Source organism: Pelodiscus sinensis, chromosome 4, assembly GCF_049634645.1.
Source record: "Pelodiscus sinensis isolate JC-2024 chromosome 4, ASM4963464v1, whole genome shotgun sequence".
NCBI lineage: Eukaryota > Metazoa > Chordata > Testudines > Trionychidae > Pelodiscus > Pelodiscus sinensis.
This window is the reverse complement of record NC_134714.1, coordinates 122,471,663-122,485,954: the sequence shown is the minus strand read 5'-3', so window position 1 is coordinate 122,485,954 and position 14,292 is coordinate 122,471,663. Positions and strand designations below refer to the sequence as shown.

The following is a 14,292-nucleotide window of genomic DNA, read 5'->3' as shown; positions in this document are numbered from 1 at the left end:
CCTGCTCCAGGTCCCGATTGGCTTGGGGGTGGGGGAACAGCAGGGTGACCAGAGGCCCTATTCACTGGTTTGGTGGGTTGGATTTGGCTTGCAGAGGGCCCTTTGCCCACCCATGTGCTAGAGACACATGCCAGCTGTTTTAAAACCGCTGGTGTTTCTTTCTAGACACCACACACTCTTGTGGGAGCGAGGAAACTGCATGCGCCCCCGCCCCCAGACAGTGATAGGCCTGGGGTCAAGGAGAGCCAGCGAGGTCTCCTTCCACTAGATGCCTAGAGGAAACCACCAGCTGTTTCAAAACAGCTGGTGTTTCTCTCTAGGGAGGGGAGAGGGAAGACTTCTCGTGCTTTCCTTCCAAGGCCAATCAGAGGGAGCACAAGTAGTCTCCGAGCCCCACCCAGGGCCACTTCAGAAATTTTAGAAATTATTGCCCACCACTGCCCTAAAGCCATAGTGTCCAACACGCTAGCCACATGTGGCTATTTGGGCAGTTGAATGTGGCCAGTTTGCTATAGCAGTACCCGCTATAATGGCTACTGCTTCAGAACTGGTTGGACATAATGGCACTAAAGTATCTCTCAGTTATATACTTTATGATCAACTAAAGTGAGAAGGGAACTATTTCAACAACGTCTAGCCAGAGGTACCATAATCTGGAATGTTGAGAAAAGTAGGACTGACTATGCAGAGTATTTAAAAGGTGCATGGTTACATGTTTGGGGGGGGCAGAGGGGTCCTCCATGCAATGCCCCTGTCCACAAGAATCTCTGCATTAACTGCAGTTCCTGGCCAATAGGAGCTGCAGAATCTGCACTCAGGGCAAGGGCAACATTAAGAGAGTCCTCCTCAGTCCCCCAGGGGCTGCAGGAACGGGAGCAGCAGCACAGAGGAGCCAGGGAAAGTAGGAAGCTTGCCTTAGCTCTGCTGCGCTGCCCAACTTTTCACCTGCAGGGGCACTGGGAAGGAGGAGGAGCAATAGATCAGTAATATCTGCAGACCCCCAGTATGAAAAAAGCTGTACTCAGATAGATGTATAAAGTGGCTCCTTTTCAAAGTTTTAAATGTTTATGTCCTTTGCCAGCCCCTTGATATATCACAAGATTCTCCACAAGTAGATTTTCTCACTAATGTTGGGTAGCCTCACTGGATTTAAAATCCATGAACAGTAGTTAGATACCACAGTGCTAAAGGTTTTATAAATGCTTATTAAGCAGATATGTTTTGAACTATCACATGAGAGACTGTTTTAAAGGTCAACAATCAGATTTGCAATGGATATAATCTGAAAAATAGATAAATGCTTATTAGTAAAGCTGACAAAAGAAAGCCAGAGAATATACACAAAGGCTCCAATAACCAATTATTTTAGTAAGGATATTGGGGTAATGCTGTGCATAAGCAGTACATCTTCACTAAGGCTACGCCTAGACTACATCCCTTTTTCGGAAAAGGGATGTAAATTAGACATATCGCAATTGCTACTGAAGTGGGGATTTAAATAAGGGAAATAAGGGATAAGGGATCTTTCAGAAAAGGCTTTATTTTCCACAAGATCAGCATCTAGACTGGCGCTTTCCTCCGGCAAAGCTCCGTGCTGGAAAAAGCGGCAGCCATTTTTATGCTAATGAAGTGCAGGAGAATTAAATCCCTGCTTCAGTAGCAATTGCGATGCGTCTAATTTACATCCCTTTTCCGAAAAAGGGATGTAGTCTAGACATAGCTTAACAGATTCCCTACTCCTGTACAGCAAATTTGAAGTCACTAGGGTAATATGAATACTGGTTTCCAGCATTTAATGTATTTTGGTCCATGCCCATTACGCTTCACATGCAAGTATAGATCACCCAAGATGCAAAAAAGTCCCATGCAAACTAGGGATGTTAAATATCAACTAACTGAATAATTAGTTAACCTTGAACTCTTATCCGTTCCTCAACTATTCTGTAGTCCCCAGGGGCAGGGCTGGCAGCCAGCATGCTCTGTCCTCACTCCCAAGGAGCCCCCTGCCACTCCAAACTACTGCCTCTGTATCAGAGGCAGCAGCTGGGCTGCCAGGCGGGAGCTGGTCCATGAGGGAAACTAGTTTAAAAACCAGGTCCCCTCACAGACTAGCTTCCTGTTACTCTGTGGTGTTGTGTCTGATACAGAGGCAGCAGCCCCTGTTCGGGGGCTGCCTGCCCGCCTCCTAATACATTTTAAATGCAGAGCTACTGAAGCAGCGGTAGGTCCTGGATTCGGTACAAGCCAAGACTGAGTTGAGCTGAGCTGCTGGCCAGCCTGCTAAAAAAATTTACTGGCAGGGGGGAAAGAAATGCTTGTAATTTATAGCATTAACTGATAATCTTTTGCATGTAGGTTAATCAACTGCACTATTACATGCCCGATGCAAACAGCACCAGAAACTTCCAAAAAAACCCAGTGAAACGTCATTTGAATAACCCACACATACTTACCCATCACACTTAAAAAAAAACACACACAAAAAGTGAAGTTGATTGAGTCACAAAAGTAACATTAACACTGCATTTAGAAATGCATATTTTGTCAAGTCACCACTAATTAAACTATGACCCAAACATGAATGCTATTCTTTCAAGTACATAGAGATAGGTTTACCATAGTATACTTCATTCTATATGCAAGAATTACTTTACCTAATTTTTTTCTTAAGTAACTGTATCCTTTAAATGGAAATATCAATGACCAAAGTCTATAAAAACTGTACACCTAAAAACTTATCAGAACACAATTCTGGCCCCTGAAGTATGGACTTCATTACACTTGATGGGGTATTGTTTACACTTGAGCAGTTAATTTCCTTGCTTTTGTTCCAAGTTTCTCATGATTAAAAAGTCACTTACCCAGAAGCCTAGTGCAATTTGTGAAACAACATTTTCCTTTTTTTATATTAAAAAAGCAATGCTATGGTCAAGTTTTATAACACACTTTTCAAATAGCAACACATTTAAATATATTTTTACCTCTAATGTTCTACAGAACAGAAAAAAGTGAGGCTTAGAGTAAGACTCCTACAGCATTAATCATTTTTAAACCACTGCTACAGTTTCAAATTCAAAATACAGTTTTATTGACTTACAAAAATGTTCAGGAGTCCATTATTAGTAAATAAACATAACTTGTACCCTGAGAAAAATAGTCATGTATAGGGTAGCTTTTATAATTCAGTGTTTTTGGGTACAGAGAAGTGAGATGATAAAAAGAACATAGCTATTCTGTTACTGGGATGAAATAAAGTTCAAGTTCTTTGCATTGCAGGAAACTGTAGAATACGTTCTGCTTCGCACAAAAAGTGGTTCATACATATGAAAGCATACTGCTCTTTCTGCGGTGTTAAAATATTGGCTATATCAAGTGAAAGTACTGCATCTTCTTTGCAGCAGAGTCCAAAATCCTTATGTAGGAAAAGTGTTTTCTAGTTCAACATCAGGAAGATTTCATTAGCTTTGACAGTTGTGTTGACTGAACTGTGACTTAAGTTTGAATTTAATCACTATTCTCATACATCTCATCCTTGTTAACTACACAGTCTCTGCAGCCAGAAGCTTTCCCCTTAAAATAGCTGCTCTTAAGCAAACTGGGAATGAGTCTCCTGTTTGGTTCCATTGTTTGGACTGAACGAGGAAAATCATCCCTCTACTTAAAAAAAAGCTGAAAGTCAGAACGTGACACACATATATGGCTGAATGCCACTCTTTGAAAAGAAGATTCCCCCTTCTCTATCTGGCTACATTTGTGAAACATTACAGTTTTACTTGGAAAGAATGTGGTCACTTCCCAATTGAACAGCAGCTAATCTAGCTAGATCACAAGTCTGTGTAAGTGTATACTGACCCTCTAACACCACGTTTCTCTAACTGTGGGTCCTGACCCCCCGGGGGGTTGCGAGCAACTTAGAGGGCTCACAGTATCACAGTTTGAGAACCCCTGCTCTAATACATTGCTGAAGCCCCAAAATATACACTGATTTTATCTAGTAAGTACACAAACATGGTCCAAACTCGTTAAAATTATTGGATACCTACACTAAAGTTGTAATAATCAGCATGTTTTTATTATTAATGTTAACAATGAAATTGCAATGAATTTTGAGACATGAATCAAGTATCTCCCTGTTAATTCCCCCACTCCACTCACTTATCTTCAAGCTTCTGGTAAAGACGCTAGATAGGACTCAGTTTAAATGCAAGTATAAATAGAAGAACTGAATCATTCACTCTAGATGTGTGCGTAGCCGATTCATGTGTAGCAACACTTATGGACCAAAAAGGAACAAAGAACCTACAAAATAGCTATTGTTTTAAGAAATGCTGTTTGCTAGGTGTTAAGTATTTTTGCTTTTCAATGACCTAGTACAAACAACAGTGTCTACCAATGGGATTAATCACAGTACTTTCTGCTAAGCAAACTGTTCATTTGTTTTAGAAGTGTGAGATAAATTGCACAACTAAGCACAAGTAAATGTATAGTTTGTCAGTAGTCAATTTAGAGAACAAGTTGCTGCAAAATTCAGATGCAGAATTAAATTAGATCATCACTAGTGTTTCAAATGTTCAGAGCAAGACCCTCTGATGGAAAAGTCTGTTGTCCAAAATAGTGTGCAGCAATCCATGAACACATCTGTTTAGAAACAATTTCTTGCCACACACAGATGATGTGAGTGATGAACTGCTGCCATTTCTGATTTTAGGATAGAGCAACTCCCCCTTTCCCCCAAGTCCCCACCTCCACCCCCACAAAAAAAACTGGTAAGAATTTGATTACACAGTTCTGAAACATGGGTCTTATGTTCTCAGCTGAAGTAATTCCTTTCCTCCTGCCAGTCACTGATTTGAAAGAGAGATTCAAGTGACCCTCCTGAAGTCCTAACGTTTCCCCAAAACCTGAGCACTATGCTGGTTTAATTTATAACAAATTCCTCATGTTTATGGTTTTGACATCAAAACTGAGTAAACAAACTGGATCTGCATTAACAGTCTTGGAATCCCAGGCCAGATATTGGTGACAATTGTGAAATTTCCTAGCACAAACCCAAATAGTTTAAAATGTCCATTGTTAAACCACCACAATGTTGTATTAGTGATCATGTGGATAGGAGTCATCCAGATGTGGTAGTGATGACAGTGGTACAGGATACAAAGAAAAAAACAGTCAGATAAAAAAGAAAAGGAGAAAAAACTAGACTTGAAGAAAGCTGCAAAGGAAGGAAAAAAGGGCTCAGCTACAGAAGATATGAACTGCAGAAAGGAAAAAAAGCTAAAGGAAAACAGTTGAGTCCTACAAAAATAATGTAAGTAAGACTTTCTGAAGGAGAGAGGTATCAGGGAAAAAGAAAAGATGGCAGAGTAAAGCACGTAAGAACCATCAAATATTTAAGCCAATGCCTTATTGTGGCAGGGGGGGAAGAAAGAGTGGAGGGAGAGAAGTTTACTCTAACAGATGAAATGGAATAGCAGTGTTTCTTACCTGTTAACAAAAGCTTTAAAAAAGTTAAGAAAACAAAATGATTTGTATTCTCTGTAGCTCCTTGTCCATTACAGGATATCCTGGCAACAGCAAAATCTTTCAATTTACAATATTAGCAGATTAGCAGGACTGAATTAAGTTAAGATGCAGCCAATTTCTTCCTATAAGAAAAAAACAAGATATTTATCATTTCATAATGTTAACAGTTTTCAATTAAACAGCTCAAATTGCAGCAACAACATGAAGATGCTGAGTTCCAAGCTACTGGGCACTGAAAATACGAAGGAAGAAATGAAGGTACAAGACTTGTTTGGAAGAAACTGTAATTGAACCTGTTTAAATAGATGATCTTTTGGATGATTCTAGAACAAAGCTGTTATGGCTGTCTGTAGTCGGTTCAATGCCCTTTTCTCTTTCATCACCTGTTCTGAATGAGGGTATTCATAGTGTTGTAGATATATGAAACTATCTTGAACACTTTTGATCCTCCTGAAGACTTTTTAGGATTCTGCTTTTTCTCTTCAAAAAGTAAAAATCTGATTGTGCTTGAGGATCTCATTTGACTAAATTTATACTCACCTGCCTGCATTCCCTCAGATTTAGGGAACAGAGCAACACTTTATCCTAGATTTGTAATGGTCTTGTAATCATCTTGCACGATTATGGCTGATTCAGAATGTATTATACCAAGTGTTGATCTATGCCAGAGGTTCTCAAACTTTTTGGGCTCCAGAGCCCTTTATATGCGTAAAAATTTATGTGGAGCCCCAGCGGTCTACTGGTTATAGGTGTTGTACCTATCAATGTTTCCAATTTGTCAACCTCGTGGAGCCCCTGGAGATGTCTTATGGAGCCCTGGGGCTCCGCGGAACACAGTTTGAGAAACACTGATCTATGCAAACTTTTATAAAAATAAAAGATGCATATTAAAAGATTTAGTTATTTTGGTAGAAGTTTGCATTGGCACTTCAAAATACATTAAAAGTGGATAGTTAATTCAGCTAAGGCCCGACAAATAAATTTTAGCCACTTTATGAAGTAACAGTGGCCACACAGATTTGCACTGAACAAAACACATGTTTTAAACAGAATTAGTTACATTGATGTAAACTAGTGAGAGTGATCAGTCCTTAGAAATGGAAGAGTTCTTAGTTTGCCACTCAAAGGAATACAGAGACAGAGGCACCCACAGTTAGTCTTAGAACAAGGGTCACCTGCTTATGCCTCAGTGACAAATGGAAAATGTCTTACCAATAATTTCCTTTGTTAAGCAACATCATCCATAATTCTTATCTGGGCTGTTTTCCCCCTCTCTGCAGCTCCTGTAGGAAGATCAGCATTTTTGGAGCCACATGGTCTGGCCATGTCCTCTCAGCTCCTGCTTGCTTTCAGGTGAGTTATTCTCAAGCTATAAACACTTGCTTCTCATTAATAAGTTGTCTAAAGATAAAGTATTGTACATTACATCAAGAAAGATGGTCTTATGGTAACAATTTCACTTAATACCTGAGCCTTTAGTCACGAGACCTACAGGGATGGGTAACATTGTGGGAGACTGCTAACAGAAAGGAAATCAGTAAGTAATGTTCCATTCTGTAGCCAGCATCTCCCAGAGTTCTTAACCTCTGAGAGTTAGTAAGGAGATGAAAAGATAATTGCAGGAAAAGACTGGAAAGGAAAGAAAACAAAAACAGCTTCCCTCCCCAAAGGTAAAATAAATTTCATTACACTACATGTACCTGCCTTCCAAAAAAATACCGCTGCAGAGCATAGAAAGCCCACCTTGTACTGCCTTACAAAATAGCAGCATTTGGCCAGGTCAACATTTTCAGATTAGGTACTTAGCACTTCCTGCCCAGGAGGTCCCCAAGGAATCACACACTGTGCGCCCTGATTCACTCAGGAACCAGAAACTCCAAAGCCTGATTTTCTTTCATGCTATGTTCGGGGTAAATTTTCAGAGCCTTTTGACAACTTAGGTGTGCCACCTTTCCTCAGTGGACTGTTGTGGCTTTAGACAGAATTAAGGTAGATTGGAGGAAAGAAGTGTCCACCTTCTGGATAAAATTATTTTAAACTTTCCGATCATCACTTGGCCCTTATGAAACACATTAAAGATATCTGCATAGAGCATTGTTGCCAGCCCTGCCACTCACCTGGAGCACGTGATGGCCATTAAATAGCAAGTTTGGGTGGACAAAAACACAGGCATCTCATGCGCAATGGTGCTGGGTTGAACATTTTTGTTGAAGCCCTATCATAGAAAATCCAAGATGAAAAGAAGTCCTGGATTTCTAGGATTTGCTTTGTGTTCCTGTCCACAAATCTTGGACCAGATAAAGGAACATGCTTTCAAGGCAGATACCCTGAGAAGGAAGATGCGTTCTAATGACTGAAGAGCAGACCCAATAAACTGCACTTCCCTTTTGACAGCCAAGTTATTAGTTGCAGCCAATTCATGTACAGGTGAAACAGAAGACCTTATGAGATGCCATGAATATCTGATAGCTATAGTGGCAGTAACAACTTCAACTTTTAAGTCCAAAAACTAGGATCTCCTGAGGCAAAGTAGTGTTAAAGTCATCTCTAGTTTTATTTTCTGGACCACCTTCATAATAGGAAGAATGGGAAAAACCCCACACTTGTGCCCACCTGAGATAAGAAATCTGTTCACATGGATCTGGAGTCCACTTACTTTGTGCAGTACTTTGGTCTCTATGTAGTTCTATGGTTTGAAATAGGTCAGATGAGGATAAGCCAAACAATTGGGCAATTCACTTAAAGACTTCTTGAGTCTGGCACCTCTCGGTATTGTTCACCTTGTGCCTACTGAGCCCTTCCACCTGGTTCAAGTCTCCCTTTATGTGAAGGAGAACATCCACTGTATGATTTCCACTACTTCACTGTGTAGTGATGGGGTTCTTGTTCCCTCTTCGTTTTGTACATATGTGACCATGGTCATGTTATTTCACTGCATTAGGATATGGTTTTGCAGTGCCAGCCCGACTGACCTTGTTTCTAGGTTTCTGCTGTGGATCCTTTTCTCTAGGTTACAGAGATGACTTGAGCTGTGTGGGACCCAATGTATGCTCTCCATAGCCCTACAGGAAGGTGTCCATTGTGAGGATCATAGGTTCTGGAATGTATATGAGCGTGCCCTTGAGGAAAACAGCCCTGGCTAACCATGATTTTAAGGCATTGATCACCCAGGCCAGAATCCTCACTTAGCTTTCACACATTCCAAAGAGTAGTCCCATACCTTTAGGATGAAGCCTCAAAAGTACTTGACATACAGTTACATCCGTGGAGCAATCTGTATGCATGAAACTAGGTGGTCTAGCAGTTCAAGGATCAGTGCAATAGTGAGGCTCCTGCAGATCCAAAATGACAAGAAGAGACCTTGAATCTTCAGTAACATCTCTAGAGATGGATTTAGCCAAACAACTGAGGGAGTCTATGTCCACTTCAAAGAATTATTTGGGTGGAATGAATCAAGGACATTTTTTGTTGATGTTGACAATAAACCAATGCACCTACAGAAAACTCAAGATTAGAGAGAGAGCTCTATGCACCACTGCTGGGGATCCAGATGTCATCAGAAAGCAGTAACGGTGAAGCCCATGTGACTTGAGCCTTGGTATTATCATAAATAAATATCTTTGTAAAGACCAACAGATGTATTGGACCATAAGCTTTCATGGGCAAAGACCCACCTCGTCAGATGCATGCAGTGGAAATTTCCAGAGGCAGGTATAAATATGCAGGCAAGAATCAGGCTAGAGATAATCAGGGAGGATGAGGCCCACTTCTAGCAGCTGATCTGGAGGTGTGAACACCAAGAGAGAAGAAACTGCTTTTGAAATTGGCTAGCCATTCAGAGTCTTTGTTTAATCCTGAGCTGATGGTGTCAAATTTGCAGATGAACTGCAGCTCAGCAGTTTCTCTCTGAAGTCTGGTCCTGAATTTTTTTTTTTTTGGCCGCAGGATGGCTACCTTTAAATCTGCTATTGTGTGTCCAGGGAGACTGAAGTGTTCTCCTACAGGTTTTTGTATATTGCCATTCCTAATATCTGATGTGTGTCCATTTATTCTTTTGCATAGGGAGTGTTCAGTTTGGCCAATGTATATAGCAGAGGAGCACTGCTGGCACATGATGGCGTATATTACATTGGTAGATGTGCAGGTGAATAAGCCAGTGATGGTGTGGCTGATCTGGTTAAGTCCTGTGATGGTGTTGCTGGTGTAGATATGTGGGCAGCAGTGGCATCGAGGTTTGTTGCAGGGATTGTTTCCTAAGTTAGAATTACTGTGATGCGGTGTATAGTTGCTGGTGAGAATATGCTTCAGGTTGGCAGGTTGTCTGTGGGCGAGGACTGGCCTGCCTCCCAAGGCCTGTGAAAGTGAGGGATCGTTATCCAGGATGGGTTGTAGATCACCGATGATGCATTGGAGAGGTTTTAGCTGAGGACTGTAGGTAATGGCCAGTGGTGTTCTGTTGGTTTCTTTTTTGGGCTTGTCCCACAGCAGGAGGCTTCTAGGTACACAGCTGGCTCTGTTGATCTGTTTCTTTACTTCCTTGTGTGGATATTGTAGTTTCAAGAATGCTAGTTGAAGATTTGTAGGTGTTGGTCTCTGTCTGAGGGGTTGGAGCAAATGCAGTTGTACCTCAGTGCTTGGCTGTAGACAATGGATCGTGTGGTGTGTCCAGGATGGAAGCTGGAGGCATGAAGGTAGGCATAGCGGTTGGTAGGTTTTGGGTATAGGGTGGTGTTTATGTGACCGTCACTTATTTGTACGATGGTGTCCAAGAGGTGGACCTCCTGTGTAGATTGGTCCAGACTGAGGTTGATGGTGGGGTGGAAGCTGTTGAAATCGTGGTGGAATTCTCCCAAAGTTTCCCTCCCATGGGTCCAGATGAAGAAGTTCTGGACCAGTCTACACGTGAGGTCCACTTCCTGGACAGCACGGTACAAATAAGTGACAGTAACAAACACCATCCTGTACAAAAGCAGTTTCTCCTCTCTTGGTGTTCACAGCTCCACATCAGCTGCTAGAAGTGGGCCTCATCCTCTCTGATTGAATTTACCTTGTTATCTCTAGCCTGATTCTTGCCTGCATATTTATACCTGCCTCTGGAAATTTCCACTACATGCATCTGACGAGGTGGGTCTTTGCCCACGAAAGCTTATGCTCCAATACATCTGTAAGTCTATAAGGTGCTACAGGACTCCTTGTCTCTTTTGCAGATCCAGACTACCACGGCTACCCCTCTGATATTTGTAAAGACCGTGAGGGCCAAGGACAAGCTAAATGGAATAATCTGATATTAATAACACTTCCTGCTGTAGACAAACCTTAGGAACCAGTGATGGCACAGTCTGATAAGGATGTGCAGATATACATCCACCTGAGCCAGCATTTTACATAATCCTGGGTCAGATATGAGACTACAGATGTTAAGTTTCTGTCCATAACGGTTTTCTTCATTTGAGTCTTTTGCAATCTCAAACAGCTCTAATTCCTCCTGTATGCTTCTGAATGATAAAGAAGACTGAGTAGAACCCTAAGGATCTCTCTTCAGAGAGAAGGCTATTATTCCCACTTTCAGCTGTAGAGAAATCTCATTCTGGATTAGACCACTTTATGGGGTCATTCAAGATTGGGAACTTGATATGGATATATATATATATATATATATATATAGATAGATAAGATAGATAGATAGATAAGATAGATAAGATAGATAGATAGATAAGATAGATAGATAGATAAGATAGATAGATAGATAGATGGGCTAGCATCTGTAACTCAAGGGAGTATACCTGATTCACAGGCTTCTGATCCCACTGGTCCATAATCAAAGCCACCAATGGGAAATCCTTTTCCTAAGCTTTAACTTTAGGTGACTACCAACGTGGCCTTAGTCATAAAGAGGCTTGGGAGCAGCATAGTCCCCTTGGGGATTTCCTCCCAAGCTACATTTCCTTTATTCTCTGGCGAACATGCCGTACCTTCACCTATATTTATGCAAGAATAAAGGCTGAAAGGAACACTTATCTAAAGGCTGCTTGGTATGGAAGGAATTGTCTTGACCAATGTTTCCCAACTGCCACTGCACAGACTGTTGACAGGCTGCAAATTCCTGGCTGCTAGGCCACAGCACACTGTCAGGTAATGCCCATGCCATGTACATACACAATGTGTCTGCTCCTGGGCCACACCGTGAGCTGTCTGGTCCCAAGCAGCACTGGCTCCTCTGGGCTGCAGACAGCACTGTGGCTAGAGCAGAGTCCCACTGGCATCAGCTCCTCCTCCCCTCCCCCCTCCACCAGTGCACATGGCAGGAAGCAGTGCGCATGAGGTCTGGATCCTGATGGCGCAGAAGGAAGGCGCCGCTGCCAAAGAGCAGCTGTACATGGGGAGTGGAGGAGGTGACCCCCTTGAGCTGCCCCAGGCCGGCGTGGGGGGGGGAGGCTGGGCACTTGCTGGGGACAGCACGGCAGTCAGGAGACGCTTTGCTTGTGTACGTGTTTATCACACCACTCCCCCCACCCAGCTTTGGGGCGCTGAAGGCAACAAGCGTTCCGGGAATGCAGCCTGAGCAGCGTGCACTGCCTGAACCACCCAGATAGTCAGTGTGTCTAACAGGCAGCTGGGGGAAAGGGAAGCAACCTGCTGAAGCTTAGCTTGTTTGGGGCCAGCAAGGAGGTAGAAGTCCTGGCTTTGGGCTTCATTGAGAATCTCATTACATCCACTGAGGCATCACAACAAATGCTGTTGGCAGGGAAACTTTCTTTAAAACAGAACCACAGTCAGGGCGATTCCTGAGGACTCAGATTTCCAGCCAGAAGATGTCCTTCCAAAACAAGTAGCTGTGATGGATGACCTGTGGGAGGTAAGTCTGTTTTGGAAATGGCCTCTTTTCCTATCCATTGGGTTCTTAGGACAGAACTCACGTTTAGAAGGGATGATCATACCATTAGCCAGGATACCAATGGCACGGCTGGTCCTAAACAATTGGCAGCCCCAGGCAACAACCTGGCTCGCCCAGAGTTGCCAGATTTTTTTTTTTTTTTTTAAACGAAGACAAAAATTTGTCAAGCAAAAAAAAGGGTCAGGGAATAACAAGGAAACCTGAGGGAAGGATTTGGGAGGTCAGGCCAAAATGCGGGGCCTGTCCCTAAGGCCGGCTCTGTCGGCAGCCCCTTGAAAATGGTGGCCCTGGGCGACCGCCCAGCTCGCCTGCCCCTAAAACCAGCTCTGCAAAGGCCTCATTCAATCAACCCTGCATCTATTTCCACACTCCAATCCCCTTGACCCCACTGCCACCACAGATCCAAGGGCATAAAGGAACTTCTACATCAGCTGACTGGAGTCTTCCTCATCCTTTGAGTATCTCCCTGCTCTGTCCACCGACTCCTGGTCCATTTTTTTCCACAAACAGGAGCTGTAGCTGAGAGTTCGGGGGTGTCAACACCCAGCTAAAAATCTGGTCCAATGGGAAGAAGGGCTAGAAAAATCAGTGCTCAGCACTGCCAAATTTGACAAAAAAAAAGTTGAGGCAGAGGGTCAAGGCGAGATCCATAGAAACTGCTGTCAACATGGTGCCACAGAGGCAGAGAAACTGGAAGCAAGAAGATGATTCAGGGTGCATGGCCAGACCACAAAGCTCCAAATCTTCAATCTGTCTCCATGAGCTGTAGGGAACGGAGAGCAAACCAGACATCAAGGTATGTGGGAAGTCCTGCATTGCTAGAGAGAGTCTAGGGAAACCAATTCATCCAGTCAACTTATTTTCAGAGAAGCAAATCTGAGGATGACGTATGCCTTTCAAATGGTTCTGATGCATCATATACTTTGCTAAAAACAAAAAGGATGGCTATCTTGACAAGATGTGAAGAAATGTCAAAATTGACCAACAGGGGAAAGTATTACCTTGTCTACTTTTGTTTGACATATAATAAAAAGTCTCAAAGAGGTTTTCACTGTTTTGGTTTTGTTAATTAAGACTACCAGGTCAGACAAGACAGGATTTCTATAGAAAATAGGGAAGTAGTGCAATTATAACCAACATTTAAAAAAAAGAAAAGAAAAATAGCTGAACACTTACCAAGTAGAAGAGAAAGGAATGTATTAAAACAGCAGCATATTGGTGTTCTTGAAAAATGATGTCCACGCCTAACACTTCATTAAAGAAGGTATTTTTGAAGTTAACACCTTCTTTCTTTTTCATTAAAGAGATAATTCACACAAGACCCCCTCAGTAGACTTCCTGCAAAGACACAGATGTTCAGACCTTAAAATCTTGATAATTTATGGTCAAGTATGAGGATGACTTTTTGGAATGTTAATTACAAACTTTCAAATAAAGCAAGTAACAGGCATGTCAGTCTAAAGCACTGGCTCTCAAATTTTAGCCTATAGCCTACCCCACTCAATGAAGACCACCAGCCAATCACCCATGAAAACAAAATGGTTGCAGAAGGGGGAGAGGGTGCAGGGTCCAGCCAGGAGGTAGGGCGCAAGAGCAGGCTGACGGTGGAGGGGGTCTAGCTGAAGGGAAAGTGGGGTGTGTGCGCGCAAAGTATTGGTACAAGAGGGATGGTAGGATGTCTTCTGAACTTGCTGACCAAACAGGAGCTTTTAAATAAATTTAAATGTTAAAGTATATAAAAGTTTACATAAAAAAATAGCAGAAAAGATAGCTAGTTTCAAGTACCGAGGTATTTTGTAACGTATGTAGCAGGTTCTAGAACTAAAACCCACTATTTCCTTTTTGTTTACACTAAGAAACGGAGCATAAAGACC

General features: G+C 42.3%; 1 protein-coding gene across 10 annotated transcripts in view; it reads right to left on the bottom strand.

Moving 5' to 3' along the window:
* PPP6R3 (protein phosphatase 6 regulatory subunit 3) overlaps positions 1-14,292 on the bottom strand; it is a 144,496-nt gene that overhangs the window by 102,443 nt on the left and 27,761 nt on the right. For 6 of the 10 annotated variants that reach the window (XM_075928320.1, XM_075928328.1, XM_075928330.1 and 3 more), the window contains 2 exons: positions 13,595-13,756; positions 5,485-5,645 (listed from right to left, as the gene is read on the bottom strand). The exons of 1 other annotated variant lie outside the window; for it this stretch is intronic. The gene's annotated coding sequence lies outside the window, so the exon portion shown is untranslated. Of the gene's footprint in view, positions 1-5,484; positions 5,646-6,735; positions 6,925-13,594; positions 13,757-14,292 lie in introns of all 10 variants that reach the window. 3 more of the 10 variants (XM_075928324.1, XM_075928323.1, XM_075928326.1) reach the window with 3 other exon arrangements.